General features: G+C 40.7%; 1 protein-coding gene across 1 annotated transcript in view; it reads left to right on the plus strand.

The window, feature by feature from the left end:
- LOC136863709 (cell adhesion molecule Dscam2) overlaps positions 1 to 25493 on the plus strand; it is a 1676531-nt gene that overhangs the window by 844934 nt on the left and 806104 nt on the right. The window lies entirely within an intron of this gene.

Below are 25493 nucleotides of genomic sequence, written 5' to 3' on the forward strand. Positions count from 1 at the left end.
TCTAAGGTTACTAGCACTTCTATCTCTTCCCACCTCCTTAAAATGTTAGCCAATCAAGAATTCTTGATATTTATTTAATTAACCAATAGGATTTGTGGGTGTGTACAGGGCTTCGGCCCAGAGAATTCTGGAACCTTCCTCTCTGCTATAAAAGCTGGGACTTTTGGACCAGGTTGTCTTTCGATCGCTCCAGTCAAGAGGTTTAGAGTGTGTTCGTAGAGGTGGCAGGAGGCAAGCCTTGCCCATCTCCGGAAGGCCCACCAGCTCAAGGTAATACAGTAGCAGACATATTTTAATCATATGATAGTTTCATAAAGCTAACTTGATGGGAAGGTTTCAAAATTCCTTCGTACATAAATTTTAAGAGTGTGAAGCCTCTGTTAATTCCTATTCAAATTGGTATTGCGGTGACTATGATTTCGTAAACTTTATAATGTATCTCTCCCTTTTGTAATTTTAAATTTCTCTCCATCTAGCCACCTCCGTAGGCTTAGCCTCTGTAACTTCGGGGCATGAGCCCACACAGTGTTTTATTTTTTATTTGAACTTCAAAGGAGTGCAAGAGTTCGCCTCCTAACATTTTGGTTTACGGCCGACTTATTACATCTTTTCTTTGTTCACTAAGGCCAGGTAGAATGGGCACTTATTGCCTCTGTTAATGTTTAACTATTCTTATTTAAATGTAACATAGACTGTCGAGCGAATAAGACGGTGGAAACTGGTGGTATTTTACCTAATGTAAAAGTTAGACTTTGTCTTGGAGAGGCTTGAATCTTGTAAATTTTGGAGAGTAGTCTCCTAGGTAATTGCGTGAAGCAAAGATGATCTTTCGAATGTTGTAAATTTTGGCAACCCGTCTCCTTACTTATAATTGATTGGAGCAGTAGTGTTCTTGTATTAGCGTAACGTTTGAGCTACCTAACTCATCTCTTAAAAATCATTATGCCTCTTGTACCTGATCATTCTTAGGTTTTGAAATAACTATTGTTATAAGAGCTGAAGAGCTCCCCGTCTGTCTATCCAACTGTTATTTGTTATCGGTTAACAAAGTTTAAAATCTGAAAAAGAGAAAAAAGGAAATCATGCCCGCACCTCTGTGCTCCGTGGAAACTCCGTATTAAGTGGTAGCAGAGCGTGGTTGAATAGGTCTGGAAAAAGCCACTTTTGACGGCTTTTCATAGGATTTGAAACCGAACTCAAAAAAATTTCAGTCTGGAATTTTCAAAATTTTGTCAGTTTCTCCTTCACTATGTCTGGCTCTAGAGAAGTGGTATCTGCGCAAGGAAGAACTTATTTCTGAACTTTTAATCCGAAAGTTTCAGTCTGGTGGCACGGTTGCAACAGACGCGGCTAGACTTACAGAATCTTTAGATTTTCCCATCTGTGTTCCGGTGTATGGAAAAAAGGAAATTGATGAGGCTCTGTCCACCATCACCGCTAATGTCACCGATCTTGCCTCTGTTCTAAGTTTTTGAAGTAGGTTAACCCTCTAGAAATCAGTTAAAGCATGTTCAAGCTAGATTGTTTCATTTCTAATAGTTCTAAGGAACTATTGTCTCTGAAACTTAAGGAAGACCATGCTAGTATGGCTAATACTCTAGTTGAACACATTTCTGAGTTGTCAAATAAGGTTAATAAATTGTTGTCTGGAGCCACCAGTGCTGAGGGTGACTATCTTCCACCAGCAAACGTACAAACTTACGACTACCCTACTAAGTCTTCTGAGAGTAGGGAACCTGTGGACCAACAACGAATTTCTGCCCCATCTGAACAATTTAATCATCCACTACAACTTCTACCTTTCGTCAACACTAATGTAGCTTTCGAACCCCCTCAACCTCCAATGCCGTCTCCGATTATTTCACCAGGTTTCAGTAGCTGCCTCACCCCTTAGCCATGATGCTTAAGGGCATTTCCAAATTTTCAGTTAACTCGACTAATGAGGTTTCTTGTGGAATTTCAGGATCATACTTTAGTGTTTTCTCTTTCTCATTCTCAAATTCTACAAATCATTTACCCACATGCTGTTGGTGATCTTTCGGACATGATTGTGAGGGCAATAGCTGATAGACCGAGCTCGATAGCTGCAGACGCTTAGGTGCGGCCAGTATCCAGTATTCGGGAGATAGTGGGTTCGAACCCCACTGTCGGCAGCCCTGAAGACGGTTTTCCGTGGTTTCCCATTTTCACACCAGCAAATGCTGGGGCTCTACCTTAATTAAGACCACGGCTGCTTCTTTCCTATTCCTAAGTCTTTCCTAACCCATCGTCGCCATAAGACCTATCTGTGTCCGTGCGACGTAAAGCAAGTAGCAAACAAATAGCTGATAGACGTCCTATAGAAGTCTTCCATGCACATCTCTTATCTAATTTTATTCTTGTAAGAGCAATGTCATCGCTAATACAAAAGTTCTATTTCCGAGTTCAAAGGCTAGACGAGAACCTAGCAGAATTCATTTAAGATATCAAGATTTATACAATGGTGTTCGCCCTTTATTACTCAGAATGTCAGATTGTACAGACTATTGTCGAAGGGATTTTTCCCTCCTACAGGTCTTATTTGTGCTTCGCTTCTCGACCTCAAACACTTTCCGAACTCAAGGCTATGGCAGTGTCCACGGAAGGAGTTAGATGCGCAGACACTTTAAGAGTCGCTAGGGAGCCTCCTCCATCAGCTAATAGCTCTTGGCCACCACTTCGCCGAACCTTTCTCTCCCCGCAAGTGCTATGCGTGCGGATCAGCGGACCACCTTCCAAATAAGTGTCCTTTCGTGAAATCTAATGGAACAAGGAATGAAGCATGGCCATCCAAAGTCTGTTTTAAGTGTGGATCATTCACACATCTTTCTAAAAACTGCACTTCACCTAACAGCACACCTTCCTCTTCTACTTCTGGTGCTGCCTCCACCAACTTAGACGATAGGAAGTGACTAGCGCGCCTGGATGAGTTACCAACACCAACTTCTCGAGGCTCAGCCTTGGTCAAGTCGGGCACCGAACTTTCTGTGGAGGAAACACCCTCTAATTTATCCTTAGAAGGCCCGAGGGAATGTCTTAAAAGCGCCTCTGAGACCTCAGGATTTGTGCCCTTCCTCAAAATTGAGTTAAATAATGAACCAGTCACGGCTCTATTAGACTCAGGAAGTATTAGCTCTATTATTTCTGAGGAGTGGTATTCTAAATTGAAAGTTTGTTGTAAATTTCCTGATTATTGTTTATCTTCTGTCAAATGAGTTTCGGCGAATTCCTCACCCTTAGAAATTTTAGGATTTATCCGTGCCAAAATTCATATTTCTAAATTTACTTGGAAATTTAATTTGTTATTTGCCAAAAATCTTGTCGCCCTGTGATATTAGGGCCGGATTTCATGTCGCATTCTGGTCTCGTGCTCGATCTTCGGAGCAAGTCTTGCACATTCAAGTTTGAAGGTAACTTACATATTCCCCTTCTAAAATGTAATTCTGTTTCATTTCCTTCAATTTCCCCTACCCAGAGTGAGATGTCTTTAGACCTTAGACATCTACCTGAGGACCAGGCTAAGAGTATTCGTAAGTTATGTCAGTCCTTTCCCAATGTATTTTCGGAAACCCTTGGTGTTACTGACCTAATTGAATATAAGATTGAGGTAACTGATTCGATCCCTGTAAGGTTTCCTCCATATAGGCTGTCTCCAACTAAAATTAAGGCTTATAGGAGGATTATTGACCAAATGTTGAAGGATGGCATTATTCGACCTTCAAAGTCGGCGTATTTATCGACCATTTTTCTTGTACCGAAACGCCGAGGAGGTTTCAGGCCTGTCATTGATTACAGGGCGCTAAACCGTAAGGTCGTATTGTAATTAGTGCCTCTTCCTGATTTACATTCATGTGTCTTGTGATGTCGTAAGGCTAAGTTCTTCACCATCCTAGATCTTAACCAAGCGTACAGTCAGATACCTCTGGCGGATGAATCCAAACATCTGACGGCTTTCGCTACCAACTGGAATTTATACCAGGTAGAATGGGCACACATTGCCTTTGTTAATGTTTAACTATTCTTATGTAAATGTAACTTAGACTGTCGAGCGAATAGGACAGTGGAAACTGGTTGTATTTTATCTGATGTAAAAGTTAGACTGTGCCTTGGAGAGGCTCGAATCTTGTAAATTTTGGAGAGTAATCTCCTAGATAACTGTGTAGAGCAAAGACGCTCTTTCGAATGTTTTACATTTTGGAGCCCCGTCTCCTTACCTGTAATTGATTGGAGCAGTAGTGCTCTTGTAATATTGTAACATTTGAGCTACCTAACTCATCTCTTAAAAATCATTATGTCTCTTGTACCTGATCATTCTTAGGTTTTGAAATAACTATCGTTATAAGAGATGAAAAGCTCCCCTTCTGTCTATCAAACAGTTATTTGACGAAGTTTAAAATCTGGAAAGAGAAAAAGGAAAAAGAAGAAAGAAATAAAATTTCAAATTTTAGAATTTGAAATTAAGATTTGATCTTTTCCCTATCCACCCATTCTTGCCCGCACCTCCTTACACGCCTGTGCTCCACGGAAAGTCCGTATCATTAACAATAGGTTATGTGAACTACTTTAGATTATGTAGCGTAAATAGACAGTTTTTTTGTTTTAGATTCATTTTCTGATAGTTTATTAACGATTGATAGTACAGACTATATACACAACGTTCCTTCTTCTGGAAACATATCTAAGTCCAGTAATTCTGATTCTGGAATAGTAAAGAATCAGCGAACTCCATGTTTTCACTGTGGTCAGTTGTACCTAAGGTTAACATCCATACCGGCAGAGCTCATCCAGAAAAGCATCGAATTAATTGTTTAAGTCGTCATCCAAAGAGCAAGCAATTAGTAGCGGAAGGTGAATTCATGAATCCAATGTTATTAGCAACACTGCTAATACTAACGTTCCTGAAACCCATGGTATTAATGGTACACTTGACGATTACAATAAAAAAATTGCGTGTTTGGAAAAATAAGTTTTCAACTGAATTAGATGATGAAAACTTTTATAAATTTCTATCAGATTTTTGTCATTTTTGTCTTCGGTAATACATACATTTCGGGGTCCTAAATATCCAGCATCGAAGTTTTATTCCGCTAGGAAGAGTCATTTGTTCAAACTCAGCGGCAATATAAAACATATTCTAATCCCGAGAGGGCGACCAAGAGGAACGGGCTTAAACCTAAGTCCAAGTATAATTACCGGGTTACAGATTTCTATTACTATAATCAAAGGAGTAAAGCAATCCGTAACATCTTTAATAATGATCTAATATTTGTAAATTTGATAATAACGTTCTTAAGTCATACTTCGGTTGATTTTCTGGAATGTGAAAGCTCTCCTGCGAGACAAAATTCTGGCTTCTCTACGTTTCCGAAAACTGCAAAGGTAGTTGTTGGGACGTACAACAAATAATATTGTACTTTAAGGCCGGATGTTATTCCTGGCGCTTGGTTTACTGTTGGGAGATCAGAAGAATGCATATGCCCGGCGAGGTGAGGGGAGAAGGGGATTTTGCCAACCAAGCATGTGACGTAATTGTTGCTATAGCAAACCCACTACTACACAGGCGACGCATTTTTACCCTGAAGTAGCAGCCGTTGGCGATATCATTTGCAATCCAGCCGTCTCTGCGTTCATTGCCATTACATTATTCCGCGTTCGTTCGTATTCCTTTCCCAGATTTTTTGGCCATTTATCCGTTGTTACTGCTGTTGCCCTTTATTTCCTTTCTTATCTCTGTGTGAGTAACTGTCTTGTAGATACTCTATAATGTCGGTCGTTAGCAAGAAGGGAAAGATGAGCCATAGCAAACCTAGAGAAGTGACAAGGAGCATTGCATCTGTAAACCAGTGGATAAGGAAGTAAACAGGACAAATTAATTCACGTACTTGGTAAAAGAGAGTAACTTGCGCCCTGCGAATTTCATCAGTGCATCAGTTCGAACGATCATCATCTATAAGCTTACATTCCCCTTAGAAGGGGAAACAGCCTTCCGAAAGGAAGGACTTCCTACTGATCAGTCTCCATTGAGTAGCATACTCCAGGTAGAAAGAGGCCTATATCTGGAGAATACAAGTTTCATTGAGACGGCTTTGATAGGAGAGCCATATGAGAAGTCCTAAACGACTCCTATCTAATCCAGACAATGTTGTTTCCACAGTAACTAAGCTACTGATGGCAGAAGATAAAATACACCTTCCGTGGAGGTGCATATTTTAAGAAATTTATTGAATAACAAGAGGTTCAAGTGGAAGAGATACACCAGTAACAGCAAACTGATTGGCCCCCAAATATTGTTTATTGGTGGGGTAACTCCAAAACGCAAGAAAATATGCTGTACTCTGCATAGGAACATCATTTATATCGATGAATCTTTACATTTGCCTTACATTCAACAAATATAGAACCGAGTGAGTTGGCTACGCAATTTGGGGTGAGGCACTGTTAGCTTGTATGCGGGAGATGGAAGGTTCGAACTCCATTGCCGGCAGCCAATAAGATGGTTTTCAGTGGTTTCCCATCTTCACACAAGAAAATGCTGGGCCTGTACCATAATTAAGAGCCGAGTCGCTTCCTTTCCGATCCTAATGCCGCCATTAGACTTAACTGTGTCAGTGCGACGTAACAAATTACATTTAAAATGTTGACAGAGTGATATTATTCAGGGAGTTACAACCAACAGGAGCTCTACAAACTGGCAAATGTTCGTCCATGCTAGTTCTAAAAGTAGCTTTATCGATGGAGCAAACCTGATGTTTAGAGCAGGAAAGGCCACAGCCGGACTGAGTGGCTCAGGCGGTTGAGGCGCTGGCCTTCTGACCCCAACTTGGCAGGTTCGACTCTTGCTCGGTCCGGTGGTATTCGTAGGTGCCCAAATACGTCAGCCTCGTGTCGGTAGATATACCGGCACGTAAATAAACTCCTGCCGGACTAAATTTCGCCACCTCGGCGTCTCCAAAAATTGTAAAAACGCAGTTAGTGGGACGTAAAGCAAATAACATTATTCAAAGGCCGCTGGAGATTACCATGGCCAAATGAATGGCGTACATTTGTGTAAGTGGGTGAGTGAGAAATTCCTTCCTAATCTGCGCCCTAGAGGTGTTACCTCAGTATCGAAGAAAACAAAGTACCCTCCTGGTATGACATTAAAAGTGATGTCGTGAAATGGTCAAAATAAAACTAAGTAATGTTTTATTAAGGAATCAAGAAACTTAAGCTTTTTGAACTGATCAAGGAATTCAAAAATACCGAAAAGAACATCGATTCGATAAATTGCTAAGTTTTCATGGAGACGCGCTTCTACGCCTGCCCCCTTACATGTGTGAAGTCATTGCCATCGAGCTATCCCGGGCCAAATCAAACGAGCTGCACGAGAGAAAACATTAGAGTAATATCTCGTTAATAAAGCTACAAGAAGTGACGGCGAATAGTATCGTATCTGTGATACCCGTCTCAATTCGATAAATATGTCTTCAAACTGGAGAACTAGTTCTGCGGAAAGGATCGGTATTTGGGATATGCAGAAGTGACTGCTCTGTTGTGCACTTTCGGCACCTCGGCGTCTCCGAAAATCGTTAAAATATAGTTCGTGGGACGTAAATAATATTATTGATAGGCCGCTGGAGATTACTATAGCCAAATGAATGGCCAAATGTTTAGAACTGAATGATTCTTTCTCCGCCTTTTCTTCGGAAAATGCCTGTTCCTTAGACCAATATACAAATCACCTCAGAAAAGAAATCAGATAAATTCGCACATAATTCATCTGAGTGTCCACATGTTTGATCAGGCGAGAAACTGAACTCTGCGAAGTGTGTGTCAGTGTTTCCGTGTAGCAGATAAGAGTCGATCGGTCTGTGTACAACGGGTAGTTAATGTTGGCAGCCACATTCCTCGTTTTTGCAATCTTCTGACCTCCCTACTGTACATGGATTGATGTATTCATAATTGCGTGTTTCTGTGGTGGTTGATAGTTTTGTGTGTTTTATCTGAATTAAGACGAACACCAAATCCCCAAGGTAGAGAAATTACCCAGATGAGGTAAAAATTCCGATCGGTATGGAAATCGAATCGGGAGCCCCTAAAAAGAAGTCCGCTCTCCTGACCATTCAGCCAAGGAAACAGACTTTTAAGTGTCATGTCCGTACTTTGACTGAAGTCGACAGATTTTTCCAGCACACGCACATTAGGTTATCCCTAGTGAAGCCCAAAATATTAACGCTTTTATGGCCCGTGATTTCTCCGCCATGGCTATACTGTGATGTTTACCATTTAGGGTGAGTTGTATTTGATCATTTCCTTACAAATGTCTTAGTGTCTTTCCGAGAGCCTAGCCTTAAGTACCATTCCGACACGCCACAGAGAGCATTAGCATAATTCGTTCAATGTTTAGAATTGAATGATTCTTTCACCGTCTTTTCTTTGGAAAATGCCTGTTCCTTAGAACCAATGAAAATGAAAATCCACAGCCTGTTTCCAGTCATTCGACCGGGTCAGCAATGCAATGAAAGAAACCCCCAACTAGCGGCGAGGATAGGAGTTGTGCCGGCTGCCGAAGCCTGTCGCACACCTCTGGGGCAATGATTAATGACTGACAGATGAAATGATATTGGAGAGTGTTGCTGGAATGAAAGATGACAGGGAAAATCGGAGTACCCGGAGAAAAAACTGTCCCGCCTCCGCTTTGTCCAGCACAAATCTCACATGGAGTGACCGGGATTTGAACCACGGAACCTAGCGGTGAGAGAACGGCGCCCTGCCGCCTGAGCCACAGAGGATTCCCTTAGAACCAATATTAGGCCATTCATTCTTTCTTTCTTTCTTTCTTTTCGAGCCACTTTTCTCACGCCCTGATAGAGTCGCGGGTGCGATTGGCAATTTAGCCCAGTTTTACATCCGGATGCCCTTCCTGAAGCCTAACATTTTGTGGAGGGATATATTTACCATTGTGCGTTTCTGTGTTGGTTGCTAGTCTGGTGTGCCGTGTGTGAATGAAGGGGTGTGTGTTAAGATAATCACAAACATTGAGTCCGCGGTCTAGAGAGACATGACTTAAATTCCCGATGCGGCCGAGAATCAAATCCGGGACCCCCTGAACGGAACGCTTCATTGTTGACCGTTCAGCTAAAGAGCCTCACATTCAGTGCTACTGAGAGGTAATAATAATGTAAGTGAAAACACACTTCCTGATGGGAGGTGAAGTAAATTGGAAACAGCATGTACACAGTATGAGACTAACACTCGCTAGCTAATGTCCTTCAGTATATATGGGTCCGAACACGTGCTAAAAAATCGAATTTAAAATCTTCTGAGTAAAACGTCCTGAGATCGACTAGAAATTGATACCGGAGAAAGTGAATAAAACCTCTTTCCTTTTTTAACATGACACCTTGACTCTTATACTGTCGTGTTTATTGTAAGGTTTGAACATAACACAACCTGTGGGTAACCACCTGTTGCAGATGGTATTCCTTCCTCAATAGACAGCAATCCTTGAACAAAGCAGGTTCACATCGATTGTATCCATAACATGCATGACATACATGACCTAGTGAATAATTCATTCTGTCTTACAGTAAGTGTTACACAGTGCAATTTCTGCTATCCCGTGGGAACTTGTTGACGTCATCCTTATGTCAGGCAGAATATATTGGATAGATTTTATATCCGTAGCACAGTAAACGCAGTTTTTATTAATGTGCATGAAATTATAGGTGACCACCCTTAAGGATCCAAAATACTACAGCAGTAAATAACAAATGAAAGGTAATATCAAAAAGAAAAATATGTGATTGGCGGCACATTGACTGCATTATCATGAGGATGAATGTAAATGATACATCAATACGTGACTGATCCCCCCTCCCCCCTAATGCTCTGAGGACAATATCATGATGATGTCATTTCTTATTATCAGTCGGTTACAGAAGACCACAAAGAAATATTAAATTATGCCTCTGGCTCCGACTGTAAGTCTCATAACTTCAAAGTTCTGGAGGTGATATTCATAAAGATATTAGAAGATAGACAAGTTGTACGTATTGTTTTCCTCTTTGTCGACTTGTACCGGTCGTCTCGCATCTGTCTGGTGTCTGACGGTTGGGTTGATTATATAGCCGCTTTTTGATGTTTTGTCCAAGGTGATGATATCTATTCGACATGCCGACCAGTGTTGCCAAACAGAAATGGCAACATTTCTTGAAACTGTTAAGAAAATATTTTTAAATTTCTTTGATTTGATTAGCACAATCCGTATATTTCCTCAATAGGTGTTAAATAATAATAATAAAAATAATAATAAGAAGAAGAAGAGGAAGAAGAATAAATGTATTACAATTGTCTCACCTTCATTTAATTGCATTCTGCAACCTTCCAAAATTAGTCCATGTACAGCAATGAGAAAACAGAAACAACCTTTTAGTTTCATTTTGAACGCACTGGTGCTATACACTCATAAGGAACGGCACAAAGAAAACTCTGTACTCTAAAACAAAAATAACATCCGTTTCCTTACTGAATATTTTATCACTATGAACGCTCAGAACCGTATTCTGTATTTATTGGTATTTTAAGAACACGACCAATAAAAATGTAATTATAATTGACACTGTATGAATAAACGACTATATACACCCTACACATACAGTGTTTCACAGAGATTTATCTTCTCGGAGTTTTTGTCATTATCTGTCCCTTCCGCTTTCTTGAAGTCGAATATTGGTAATTCCGTCTTTGGCACATACGTGTCACCGGTATCTTGAAACATGATGGCGTTGTCACGTGTCTTTTAGAGTGCAATAAACCAACTATCATTTTTGTTTCCAACCTGTTTCGTTGTTTCGTCCGGCTGCGTGCCGAAATAGTTAGCGTGCTGGCCTTTGGCCACGGGGGTACCGAGTTTGATTCCTGGCAGGCTCGGGAATTTGGACCATAATTGGTTAATTCCGCTGGCACGGGGGCTGGGTGTATGTGTCGTCTTCATCATTTCATCCTCATCACGACACGCAGGTCGCCTACGGGATTCAAATCCAAAGACGTGCATCTGGCGAGCCGAACTTGTTCTCGGACACTCCCGCCACTAAAATCCATTCGCCATTTCTTTCCCTTGTTTCATTTTCATCAGATTTATTGCTGATAAAGTCATATCAACTGCTTCACTTAAGTGTGGAAAACAGAGTATTCCTTTCATTAAATGTGACAACAATGGATACATCTGCGCTCTGTTACCACATTACAAATTGCACACATATCAATAATTGCTTTCACTTCAAACTTTTCATGTCTTAATTGCCTCCATTCTCTATCGATATCATTCATATCATCTCAGTTTACAACACAAGGTAGTAATGATGCAAGAGGAACATCCAGCAGGGGCAAAGGTTCTATTAAATGCATATTTCTCAAGGGAGTATCCTTAAAACGAAATAGTTTGCATATCTGCTGTGCACCTTCTATTAAAAAATCTGAACACTTTACACGAAATGCCCGAAGATCATTTTCATTCAGTCCACTTTTCTTACTATATATAGCTGAAGTCACATTACCTGCAAGACAGATTTCTTCCAATGGAAAGAAGCTTCTCGGGTCCCTATACTCCAAATTACATTTTTTCTGTTTTGGTTACCTTGTCTGAGTTAAGATAGCACTACACAACTGTACGAAAAGCCACTGAAACTCTGTTATATGTGAATGTTGGGATCCTCAGATTGCATTTCCTGGCTTAAGTTAGTGAACACAGGCAGGAAAAAGTGAAGAAATTCTAGGTAGAGTTGTGTAGATTGATCCTGAACTTTACTAAGGACTGATTCAGCAGCTAAAATTCTATCACACAAAGCACCATTCGTGAAGAACAGTTTTAAGGCTGGTAGTTGTTCTAGCAATCTATTTATCACCTCAAGTAATGAAAGCCAACGTGTCTGACTCGGATGGAGAATTTTATAAGGCTACACCAGTGCAAACGATTGATATCCTTAAGTTCTGAAAATCCTTTTGGACTGTTTCTGAAGTAGTTATGTACATCACGAGCTAGATCCCCTAAACCTCTAGGCAATTTCAGGCAAATGAGTGAAAAATGCAATTCATGATGAACAAGTCTGGTATTTCAGTTTTTAATAGTATTGAAAAAGAGTTGTGAGCACCGAGCCTGACATTGGCTCCATCTGCTGAAAATCCTTTCAAGTTGTCCTTACAAGGGATAGGTTCTTGCTCGAAAGCCACTTTAATACAGCTATGTAAAGAAGTGGCTGTAGCATCTTGTAATGGCACCAGAGCAAAAAAACATATCCTTTATATCGAAGTCCGGCATTATAACACGCGTCACAAGTGATAGATGTTTAACAGTACTAGCATCAGCTGATTCATCAGCAATTAATGAAAATATGTTCTCCCTCAACACATTACACAAATCCCCATAGCTTAGCTCACCGATAACATTTTTTATTAGTTCCCTGCATTTAGTTCTACCACACGACACGTTTTTGGCTATTTCTGAGTCAGAGCACACTGATTTTATCAGTTTTGTTAACTGTGTTGAAACACTAATTGGTACATTGTGTGCCGCTATAAACGAAGTAATTCCAAATTCTCCTTTAACTGTGGCTTATGTTTATATGTTTATGTCTGTCTATCGGCTTAAGCTTGGTAATGTGAATAATGTGTGTTGTGGAACTGTACGTTTTACATTAGAAATGTGTTTCTGTCCTGACCTGTGTCTTTCTAATTCAGATATCCCACATGTATTATCTCAATTACAAGCTGTACGATGAAAAAAGTAATCTCGTTTTCTTGCTTCTCGTTAAACATCCCCTGAATCATTCATCACATTCCCTTGACTTGAAGTATTTTTGGTCTGTAAGCCAATTTCTTTTTCTTTTTACGATATCCATGCACTGAATTATCTGACTCCGGATCACTCGGCATATCAGGATAAAACGAATAAAACTTATTCAATAAAATAATTAAAAATAACCAGTGAAACCTCAACACTGTAACACACGCCTCTTCAACTGGCCGTTTTAACAATAGGCCACCAACACGTCATAAGTACCGGTGATATATATCGCATCTGCCACGAACGCATTATCATGAGTCACTGACAGTGACCCAGGAGATGTGTTGTGTGATACCTAAGACGGACTTGGGGATTCACCTATATATATATATTTATGTCATGTTATCGTTCTCAGAACATCTACGACGCACATAAGCATTCAGAGAGGAGAATTTCTTGCTGTTCGTCATGGCGATTCATAACAGAGGAATATCCAAGAATTTGTATTTGTTAGATATGCGTATTGTGAACAGTTTTACTTTATTTGTCGAGGAATTCATTTTCGGTATTGGAAATAGAACTTGTTTTTTTTATCTGTAGATACGTGATGAAATTCTTTGATTTTTTGAAGAACGGAGAATTTCTTTAAATGTGTAGAAATGTATTTGACGTTGGCAACAGTGATGCCGACTAGCTTTACTGCAACTAGCTTATGGTCAGTTAGTACGCCTGATAAATACGCAGATACTATTTAACGAACAGAACATATTCAAGGAGTAATTAAGGTTGTTCAGGAATCTATCCAACGTGCAGATGTGATCACGTAGACGTGTCGATCACGTAGCACATTACAAATTTCGGTGCCCATTGCACACGATAGTCAGTTGCCAAACACGTCATATTATTTGTCATTACTTCATACCTTGAACTTCATTTGGAATGTTATGCTTTCCCATAGGATATAATACACTCAGTTACAGAAGAATGACAACTTATTTAGGGTCCCGTGTCACTAAAATCAGTCCTACATTCTAATAATTAGATTTAACTTTTTGTGCCCATTACTTCAACAACCACCACAATATCATGGTAGGCATATGTGTTCAAATAATAATAATAATAATAATAATAATAATAATAATAATAATAGTTTTTGGTCTTATTAACTACTTTTACGATTTTCGTATATTGCCTCTTTAAATTAATATCAATCTTAAAAGACACTGGACTGCCGGAATTGTGCATTGTCTCTTACATCTAAACACCCTGAAAACCCAGGGACGAGAACCTAGCCAACTGCAGTACTCATCAAGCGAAAACATTAATGTGAAACGTACATTAATATTATTATTTCGGCGTATGTTAATAACTATCTTGATGCTTACAACTATTTTTAACGCACTACTTGGCACTTGCTCTTTCGAGCTGATTTTAGTTTATTATTCTGGAGAGAGACCAGATGTAGGTTTATGTCATATGAGAAGGCTAATCGCATCCACATTCAAGGAACTCGTGCGTATTACATTTCAAGTATTACACCAATTTCTTTGGTTTATTCGTTCGCCCATATTTCCTATAACCTCATCAATTAGACAATCTCCACTGATCTACATTTAGGGCTGTCGTCCAGTTGGCAGCTTCCCTATCAGTGGTTTTCCTAAACGTTTCTTAAATGATTTCAGAGTAGTTTGAAATCTGTCGAACGTGTCTGTAGATAAATTTTTCCAGTCTATAATTCCGCTCCCTATAAGCGAGTATTTATCCCAATTTGTCCTCTTGAACTCCAAATTTATCTTCCTTCCTACTTTTAAAAACTCCATTCAAACTTACTCATCGGTTAATGTCATTCCACGCTACCTCTCCACTGACAGCTTGGAACATACCGCTTAGTCGTGTAGCTCGTTTACTTAATTCAAAGTCTCTCAGCCCAATGTTCACAGCGTTTTTATAACACTACTCTTTTCTTTTAGAAATCCCCCCCAACAAATCATACTGTTTTCCTTTGGATCTTTTCCAGTTCTAGACTCAGGTAATCCTAGTAAGAGTCTCCTACACTGGAACCATACTCTGAGGACTTCCCAGTTACGTACGAGTATACGCCCTCTCTTTACATTGTTATTACAATCCTTAAATGCCCTCATAACCATATGAAACGATCTGTAATCTTTATAATTAACCTCGTTAATGTATTAAACCGCAGAGATATTCTTCATTGCAGTTGGTTCCATCACTTCTGATTCAGCTATCCTTCCCAGATGACCTTATTTACCATTTGTTGGTCATGCTTGCTGTCATTCGGATCACTTCTCAGTGAACTTGGGTACATTGAGATCACCCGCTACAATCACGTTCCTTTCCATGTAGCTCCCCACATAACTCTTTATCTTATTAAATAATTCCGCGTCAGCATTTGTTAAATTACTCAGTTCTATCCTTCTCTTTAGAGTACGTGTACACATTAACTGTAACAACTTTATATCATCCTTCTTGACTTCCAGCTTCCTGTTCTCCCATCACCACTCCCTAGTCCAATACGGTTAATACACCCCAAAAGTAAATCGGTCAGTATGTTAAAGCAAAGTTGGTGTCGTTGATACAGTATTAGAAATAGTAATGTCTCGAAAGGTAGAAACTGTGACGTTGTAAAAGTAAGTTTACTGTAACCTATTCCATAGCTGCCGGTGAAATATAGTCTTTAGAAAATAAATGTTTTCTTTCATTGACTTGTGCCAATCTGATCATTGGCTTCGGCAATATGAATGTGATGGAGAAGCTAGTAACACCATATGTTATGTAGCTAGTTCTTGTGTTGAAAGGTATGAACGTGTCGCTTGTAGCATTGACCAGCGTGTTCATCTCAGTGCACCTGGCAGACTGATGATATGTAATAGCTTCTTCTGTCTCTGTGAGAAAAGCACCGGGAAACTACATCCACATTTTGGTGATACTACTGTACAGTTATTTAAGATAGTTGGTGGCGGAACTGTTAGGAATGCAACCAACCTTGAGCTGAGCACTCAACGGACATATATGCATATTTTCTCCAAGCCTGTGTAGAAACTGAACTTAAGCGGATTAGATTATTTTCTGAAGAAATAATTATTTTTGTTCAATACTGGTCTACCTGCTGTAGGTCTCAAGGGACCCTTATTTCAACCTCAAGAGAGTTTCCTTAAATACACCAGCTAATCTATGATCAGGATTTCTCGCAATTGTGCATCACTGATGCCAACCATCTGTGCTTGGATTCGATCACGGGACCTTGAACAGAGGTGACGAGTTTTTAAACCTGCTTCGATACACAGCGTATCCACCCATATACAACAATGTTGTATCAGAAAGGAAATCATAAGCAGACTTCAAAGAGACACTGAGGGAATTGTTCGAATATTGAATTCGTGATTGCTGTCAGAAACCCATTAAATCTGACCCCTGAGTCAATTCATGATATATACATAGACATAGCATTCGACGCAATTACGTCATATAGAGAATATCCCAGTACTCTGCTGTGTAAAGTGAAATAAAATAGAATAAATAGTGCAAGCGCTGTGTAGTTTGAATATCTCTTGACCGATAACAGTCGGGAGAGAACGAGTTGTTAGCGTGACCGATATGATGAACACGCACACAGACTGGCCCCTGTTGTGCTGACTGAGCAGTTGTAAACTGCTGACGGGAGACAATTAGCTGGATAACACGCAAAGAGCTTTCCTCTGCACGAAATGTGTGACGATCGCGCTATGTATGACGTAGCATGGGACAAGTCAAATGATGTAAAGTACGGATATAAAGTGACCACCAATTTTATATATTTCTGGAATTGTTGTAGTAATTGTTACAGGGTTATATTAGGGAAGGAAATTGTGAACATCTACCACCCTTCCTCAAGTGGCATATTTCTGACCAATGGTGCACATTGTGTTCAATCCATTGTCTTTCTTGTCACTTATAATATCCTACTCACACTGCGAAATAGAAATGAGTTGGTATTATGAACTAATTCAAATGAATACGAACTAGCATAGCCTTGCTTAAAATAAATTATTGATGTATCTCTTTTAGACCTGTCCAGCATTCAAACCTCTGTTTAGAAAAGAACAGTCCAAGAAGCATCAATGCAAAGGCTACCCAGAAACTAAGTTCCGATCGCAAATACTTTCGCTGCTGCTCTACGGTCACGATTTTGCACATGCTCGCTGGATGTAAGACGTAAACACTATTTGCAAACAGTCGAACCGCGTTTACACAACTTAAGACATGACTTGCATCACAGACGGCATCATGCTACGATACAGAGACACAATCGACAGGTACTATATTAGAACAAGTGCCTCACCAATAGTGGAAAGTATGTTAGGAAGTTGATAAGTACTGTATATTATACACACACACACACACACACAATCCTCGAGGACTGTGTTTAGTGGCACCAGGTTGTAATATGTGCATACGGAGGGGTTGTTGTGTTAGTAATTCATTTGTTACGGAGATAGGCGATGAGATGGCACTCAGGAGGCCTGTCCGTGCGCACTCTGTTTTGACTCTGGAGGAAGTAACTGTGCTGAAGTTAGAGGTGAACAGTGTTTGCAACTTTCATTCTAGGATACAACCGTGCCCCACCGACGAGTACGTGCTCCTTTGAATCAACTGCAGTCATTTGGGCGAAGTTGCGTTGTGGACCTGCGGAAAGCTGGATGGACGTATCGACGGATTGCTGCATATGTTGGACACAATGTATCGGCGGTGTGTCGTTGCTTTCAACAGTGGTCTGTAGAACATTCCCAGGCTTCGGACGTCCGCGTAGTACAGACGCACGTCAAGAACGACGCATTGTGCGAGCAGCGGTGGCCGACCGAAGATCATCCAGGAGGGAAACCCGGTCATATGTTGCACCTGCTGTGTCACCAAGGACCATTGGGAACCGTCTACTTGCAGCAGGATTGCGATCACGTGTGTCACTGGCCAGGCTACAACTGACACCACGACAGCGCAAAGCACGGCTACTCTGGTGTGAAAGAGTCTGAGAGTAGGTTCTGTCTGTATGCAAGTGATGGACGTACACGTGTACGGCGTAGACCTGGTGAGCGACCTATTCCAGAGTGCATTCGCCCACGACACCTAGGTCCCACGCCAGGCTTAATGGTATGGGGGGCTATCATTGACAACTCGCTGTCACAGTTGGTGTCACTGCACGGTGCCCGCTGCATTGCACAGGTGGTTGTCCCCATGCTATTGCCACTTTTTCGACAGGGATGTGATGTGCTTCTTCAGCAGGGCAATGCACGTCCACATACTGCTGGTGCGACGTAACGTGCTGTACGTGGTGTACAGCAACTGCCCTAGCCGGTAAGATCACCGCATCTCTTGCCAATTGAACACGTATGGGATATAATGAAGCAGGAACTTACGCGTTTTTCAGAGCCTGCAAGAACCTTTGACGAATTACACCGAAAGGTGGGGACAATTTATCGCAGGATGCCATCTTTATGATAGTTTGCATGCACGAATACACCGTACATCGCCTGCATAGCCGCCAGACACCCTCTAAGTATTGATACGACTCTCTGGGCACACTTAACTGCGACACGTGCGTTACATTTGGTATGAGTATGTAATCATATACTCCTGCAATGATGAACTACCTGTCACAGAGCTTGTGAATAAAATTACCATGTCCTTGGGGACATTGCATGTTTTCTTTTCGACAGTGTATATATAATTGTATACATACGTACCAGTACACAGTAAATGGTAATATAATTCGTTTAGAAATAAACTTCTCGTTTTGTTCTATGACCTATCGGAACTTACAGTATTTTCTGGACGGTTCCCGTATACGATTTCTTTAGTTGTGCGTCCCTGTCTATGGTCCAACGTCCAACTCTACCGTATATTATGCAATGGTATTGATTCTCTGGCGTATTTTTATTTTCTTAAGATCACTAACCGAACAGTACCTCATTAACTACATTACTGCCTAGATCCATCTTCAGCGAGCTAAAAATTTTACAGTGCACTATAGCTTCTCTGTGGACTAAAATATCATTCTCAATATCATCTCCCTGCCTGAGTCTCATCTTTGCCTTTGGCAATATGAAATTGAATGAGGTTCAAGCGACGTTATTCTTATGTTGTCAGAATGGTGTAAATTTATGACTTGTATAGTCGGTTTGTGTTCGACACCGCCAGCCCCTGTCGAAAGATCCATCTTACGAAAGCTGCACTAAACTAATAATATTCACACAAAATTTAAATTTAGAACAAAGTTAATTATTAGTGAGATCGGTAAACATTAGATGCTACTTAATTCCCTACTTTGCATCATCAGTGATGCCCCGGCTTGCTATGACAGCTGATTTAGAATGCATTAAGGATACTTCATCATGTTAATTAAAACAGCTTTCCTCTCTTAACAGTGATAGGACTGGCGGTTTCCTCATATCAGGTCAGGTGTTCTTTTTAAAGTTTTATTTGGCACTATTAGTAATACAGCAAGCATTGGTGTATGCTGGGATGAAGACGTGGGCTACCTCTAGAGTTAGGTTTCCCCTTTTCGATGGTTGGTTCAGTTAACGTCAAGCCTTCAGCGGTTTGAGCTGCAGCCAATAGCCAACGGTGTAGCCTGCAGTGTTACCAAGGCTGCTTCACAAGCTACTGCCCAGGCCTCTGTTACTGCCAATGCTCAACCCCTGATCGGTGGAGATGGTAGCCTAAGGCTTAGACAATTTAAGTCCGGCTTTGTGGTTAAATGGATAGAATGCTTGCCTTTGGCCCGATGGCCCCGGTTCAATTTTCAGAATCAGCCCCCTCATAATGTTAATTCCCCTGGCTTGGGGCTGGGTGCTTATGACGTCTTCGCCGTTCTTTTTTCCTCATTAGGTCAGCACCAAGCCTAGACAGATACCATGCACTATTATTATTGTTATTATTATTATTATTATTATTATTATTATTATTATTATTATTATTATTATTATTAAATAAAAATATTGAATTTTACAGCGGTCGCACCCATCGCCCATCATTCACTGGTTAATTAGCTTCATCTGGATATCAGTGGTGGTGACCGACCCATGAATACGGGTTCGATTCCAACCAACAAAAGAGAACACTAAACCTGAAAGATTGTATTTCATTTTAGCAGATCTACCAATAAAAAGAATACTATATTGCTCGTACAACAGCAGCCACGCAGTGTCTTCCTACAAGGATGTAGAAGTAAACGGGAGTGAAATACCAGCACTCTGTTATCTATTCAAGTCAGAGGTATGAGGTGAGGAATTATATACGATGAGTAACGCATGGTTGATAAGAGTTTGCAGTGGCGATCTGACGGACCAAAGCCTAGCACACCTATCCTCCCTGGTCCCCGCTCCTATGCTATGTACAGCAGCAAGCCGCTTGTGTCGAGTCGAGGGGAGAGGGACGAGAGTCTGGGCTGCAATATCAGTCTCCGATGCCTTGCTCTCAGAAACACGTGCGACGTTTTTTCTCACTGCTTTCAACTTTCGTAAATAGAACAATGTGTCAGATGCTTACATTACAATGTGTTTTCTACTTCCATCGTTCTCAGTTGAGATTTGGGCTTCAGTGATAGCCTTGGTAGCCCTCAGTATACGCCACTGATAGCCAGCAAATTATTGAATATTTTTAAATTACATAACAATATGTAAAGATATACATGTAACAGATGCCTAAAAAGAAGGAAAGATACTTTTATGATAATAATGTTGAAGGAAGTAAGCAGGGAAATGCACTTGCGGCACTATTTTTAAAACACGCATGCTTTGCATGTTCTAATTTTAACAGTTAATTCTTTTGTATCCTCTCATGTCAGAAAATGGATACAATACAAATTTTTGGTTAAATAAGATAAAATATAATTGATATTGTTCATAAATTTTATTTAAGTCACTATTTCTCAGAAATTCAGTTCAAAATGATATATACACTGTGGTTGAAAGCAGAGAGTAAAACTGGCATGCTTGTAGCAAGTGGAGTTCAGATTCTTACCAGTTTTCTTAACTGCATTTTTCGTACTGGACTGTATATTTTACAAACAAATAAAATATTATTCAAATCTCTAACACACAGGATGTCATATTCACACATGGGGGAATTCCAACACTTTAATACGATGGAGATGGTTCGCATAACATTCGCATCCGAATCTCATGCATATTAATGATGTCCGGTGAGTTTGATGCTGGTGAACCATGGCTTTTTTAAGGAATATTGGCTTGAAGTGCAGCACAATACCGTCCTTCGTGTAGGTCTCTTGTAGTCCATTCCGTTAACCATTTCTCGTGAGCTCTCATGCGGATAATGGCAAGGAAGTTTGTGTAGGAAAGTGGGAATACTCGGAAGTGGGTTTGGGTTATATTTTGTGTAGCTGGGATGTCTACTGTTTCGTTGTGTTCAGTTACGGCGTGTACCTCGATCCCCAGAAAATGAATTGCTATTCCTCAGATTTCTGCCATTCTCACTTATTGCAGAGTTTCAGAGTCAGAGGTTTTCAAACGTTTTATCACGCTGAGGAACTCTTTAAGGTAAAAATTTCCTGGAAGTATTGTGGGGTTCCGTGTAGTATAGCTGCTTGAATTGCTAACATTTCTGCTGTGTAGTGGAAAGTTGGCTCAGAGAGGGAGCGTTGTTCAGTAGCTTCTGTTAATGGGAAACTGTAAGCACATATTATTCCATCTGAAGTTTTGGAGCCGTCGGCATAGATGTACGTGGAATCTTGCCAAGTGTCTGTAAAAGAGCCTTGACAGCAGTATTCATATTCGTTGCTGAAGTCACTGCATCAGATATAGAGAAAGTGTTCGGTGGTGATGATGGAAGCTCGTAGTCGTAGCAAAAACCAGCACTGAGGCGTCTTTGAGTACGAGGGGAAAATATACCGTAGCTTGTGATAACTCGTCACAAGTAGTGGAATTCGACGATTACTTACGTGCTGATGAGTGTCTATTTTTTGCTATTTTCCTTAACGTCGCACCGACACATATATGTCTTATGGCGACGATGGGTTAGGAAAGGCCTAGGAAGTGGAGGGAAGCGGCCGTGGTTTTAATTAAGGTACAACACCGCCATTTGCCTGGTGTGAAAATAGGCAACCAAGGAAAACCATCTTCAGGGCTGCCGACGGTGGGGCTCGAACCCACTATCTCCCGATTACCGGATACTGGCCGCACTTAAGCGACTGCAGCTATAGACCTCGATGAATATCTATTTATCTACTGAGGGTGCATATTTTTGTGGAAAGAGGATGGTTGATATTAGCAGCACGTCGTAGGAAATTTATACTTGATAACATTTGTCGTCTGACTGGAAGTAGCATTTCAGTGGCTTCGACCAAGGGATCGTTCGTAGGTGAGGAGTTCATAGCTCCTAAACAGAACCTGATAGCTCAATACTGAATGATGTCAACTTTACGAAGAACGTATTGTTGTGCGTTGCTGAAAAATAGAATGCTTTCGTAATCCAGGACCGGTCGAAGAAATGCTCGACAAGAGTGTCAACATAGTGGATGGGTACTCTCCCCAACACATGTGCTAGTAAAAGCTCGAAGAACATTGAGCACACGTCCGAATTTTGTTGTTACGTGGTTTACATGTCGACACAATGTAAGGTGCCTGTCTAGACACAGTCCAAATAGTTTTGCTGTTGTTTGAAGTGGAAGAGAACATGGGCCGAGCCGGATGAAATGTGATGCAATTGACTGTTGTTTCCTGGTAAATTTTACCATTGAAGATTTAGCTGCCTATAGACTGAGTCCATTTTCAGATGTCCATGTTGAAAGAAACCTCGCTGCATCGTTCAGCCATTATCGAGTAACCCAGAAGCATGATGAGTACGCATAGATGCAGATATCGTCCGCATACTGGAGGATCTTAAAAGTTTGGTTGGAGTATGGTACCCAGGTCGGCCGTATACAGAGCGTATAATAACGGACTGAGTGTGGCATCTTTTGGTAGGACTTTCGTTACAATTCATGATCCACAGAGTGAGTTATCCCGTCGATAGTTATACCAGGTGGCTCTCGAATGCCGTACTTTCTACTTATAAATGCCCCGCATGCACAAATGATGAATGGGATGTATACCAACTGATTTTCACAGGGTAACTACTGCCAGCGGGTAGGTTACGTCAGAATATGAAGAGATAAGAAACGGAGTGTCGATCGCACCATGTTACTCAGCGCTACCGGTCTAATGCACCCCTTGCATTAGTAAACACCGTCTTCGACCGCATAGTTTGTGGGGTAAACATTACATTTTATTCCAATTTAGCCAGCTGGAACTAGGAATTATTTTTAAAAAGCTATTTGTACAAACCGTGTTTTCTTATCTGATAATCCCTTCGTTTAATGTCTTTAATTATTAACATAATTATTGACGGAAAAAAGCACAAAAAGCTGTTCGTCGCGGCTAACCAATTCGAAAAAAGCTATTTGTACAAACCGTGTTTTCTTATCTGATCCTTCGTTTAATTTCTTTAATTATTAACATAATTATTGACGGGGTTGTATCTTATTTAAGGCCACGGTCGCTTCCTTTCCACGCGTAGCCTTTTCCTGTCTCATTGTGGCCATAAATCCTATCTACGTCGGTGCGACGTAGACCCAATTGTACAAAATATTTAGTTGTAATCGTATTTCAACGGGAGCTAATACCAACGTTCCTAAATTATTCCTTTGTGTTATGTTATTTATTAAGTAAATGCCCCGTAGTATGTTTGTGAGACCTGGTGAAAATGTTATTATACAGCATTGAATCAAAATCTCAAAGAACTATTATTACGAATAATCCACGGGGCAGATTAATTACATTTACATATAAAATAACATAATACAAACGAAATAATTTAGTCCGGTGAAAGTAAAGTTGGTATTCTCTCGCGTTGAAATTACAATTACAAATACATTTTTTTTACAATTGACTTTACGTCCCACCGACACAGATAGAACTTATGGGAAGGAAGCGGCCGTGGCCTTAATTAAGGTACAGCGTCAGCTTGCTTGGTATGAAAATGGGAAACCACGGAATACCATCTTCAGGGCTGTCGACAGTGGGATTTGAAACCACTATCCCCCGAGTGCAAGCTCACAGCTGCGCGCCCGTAACCCCACGGCCAGATCGCCCGGTACAGTTACACAGATGTACGGCATGATTATGCAATTAAAATCATTTAGTATTTGAATACACACTGAGAAACTAACAGATACTAAAGAGACTACCAGACTGACGAATGCACGTGGCAAGCGGGTGAATTATAACTCAGTGGCCAAGACCTCGGCAAAAAATTATGTACCCCTACTACCCGTCATCACAGCACATGCAAAGTCTCCACTACTTGCTGTATCGCTATACAATGGAGGGAAGATTTAGCATATAAGACACCAAGGCTTGTACAAATATTTTTTTAATAATTCCTAGTTCCAGCTGGCTAAAGTGGAATAAAATGTAATATTTACTCTACAAAGTAGAGGTGGGAGCGACTGTCCCTCTTCTCCCCACCTCCTAACCGCCGCTACTGTTTTTCGACACGCCAAAGATGCAGAAAAGAAATCAAACAACTTATTAATTTATACACGTGTAGACATTTCACCCGATGGAAGAGTTGCTTGTTTGAAACAAAAACTAATACTCTTCGATGAAGTACGTGTGTAGAAGGCATACGTCTGTTTGGAGCTTCTGTTACACTCCGACCAGGTTGTCTAGCTTAAAATAATATCTGTGTATTCACCGCTGCTGATCTCACTATCCATTGCCGATATGCAGACAGCAAATATAGTGCGGCTGTACCATACACCAGCCTAGAACTATGCGGTCGAAAACGATGTTTACTAATGCAAGGGGAGCATTAGACCGGTAGCGCTGAGTAACGTGCTGCGAGCGACACTCCGTTTCTTATCTCCATATTCTGACGTAACCTACCCGCTGGCAGTAGTTCCCCTGTGAAAATCAGTTGGTAGACATCCCTTTCATCATTTGTGCATACGGGGCATTTATAAGTAAAAAGTACTGCGTTCGAGAGCCACCTGGTATATGTCGTGCGTCGTTGGAATAAAGCGTGAACACCGCGAAGATAAAATTCGCGCAAACCCACTATGTGTATTGTGCGTGCTAGAATTACTATAATACCGCCATCGTAGGCTCCTAATATGTCTAAGAATAAAGCTGTAAGAAATCCTTGTTTAGAAAAAGGGCATCTTGATATCTGTGGTGAGAAGGCTTGAATTATTTAGTGTACTTCTCTATTTACGACATCCATATTGAGAGGTAGATAGATAATATGGTGTTGAGTTCTAACCACCACTCTAAACGACCATACTTCGATTGAAGGAACTATCTTTATTCATCTTTTCACAACTGGTCTTCCAACTATTTCTGTCGTTTAAGAAAGGTTTCATTTCGGCGTCCATTTTCATTTGGGCAGTATGGTTCTCCCGCGTTGGATAGCGTTTATCAGTGCTTAATGAACGTCGTCATCTGACGATCATTCCTTAATATTCTGAAGTCAACCACGGTACTGGTACTCGCTTAGAAAGGTCAAACAGTCGCTTAAGTGCGGCCAGTATCCAGTATTCGGGAGATAGTAGGTTCGAATCCCACTGTCGGCAGCCCTGAAAATGGTTTTCCGTGGTTTCCCATTTTCACACCAGGCAAATGCTGGGGCTGTACCATAATTAAGGCCACAGCCACTTCCT

The sequence above is a fragment of the Anabrus simplex genome, chromosome 2, assembly GCF_040414725.1.
Source record: "Anabrus simplex isolate iqAnaSimp1 chromosome 2, ASM4041472v1, whole genome shotgun sequence".
Lineage (NCBI taxonomy): Eukaryota > Metazoa > Arthropoda > Insecta > Orthoptera > Tettigoniidae > Anabrus > Anabrus simplex.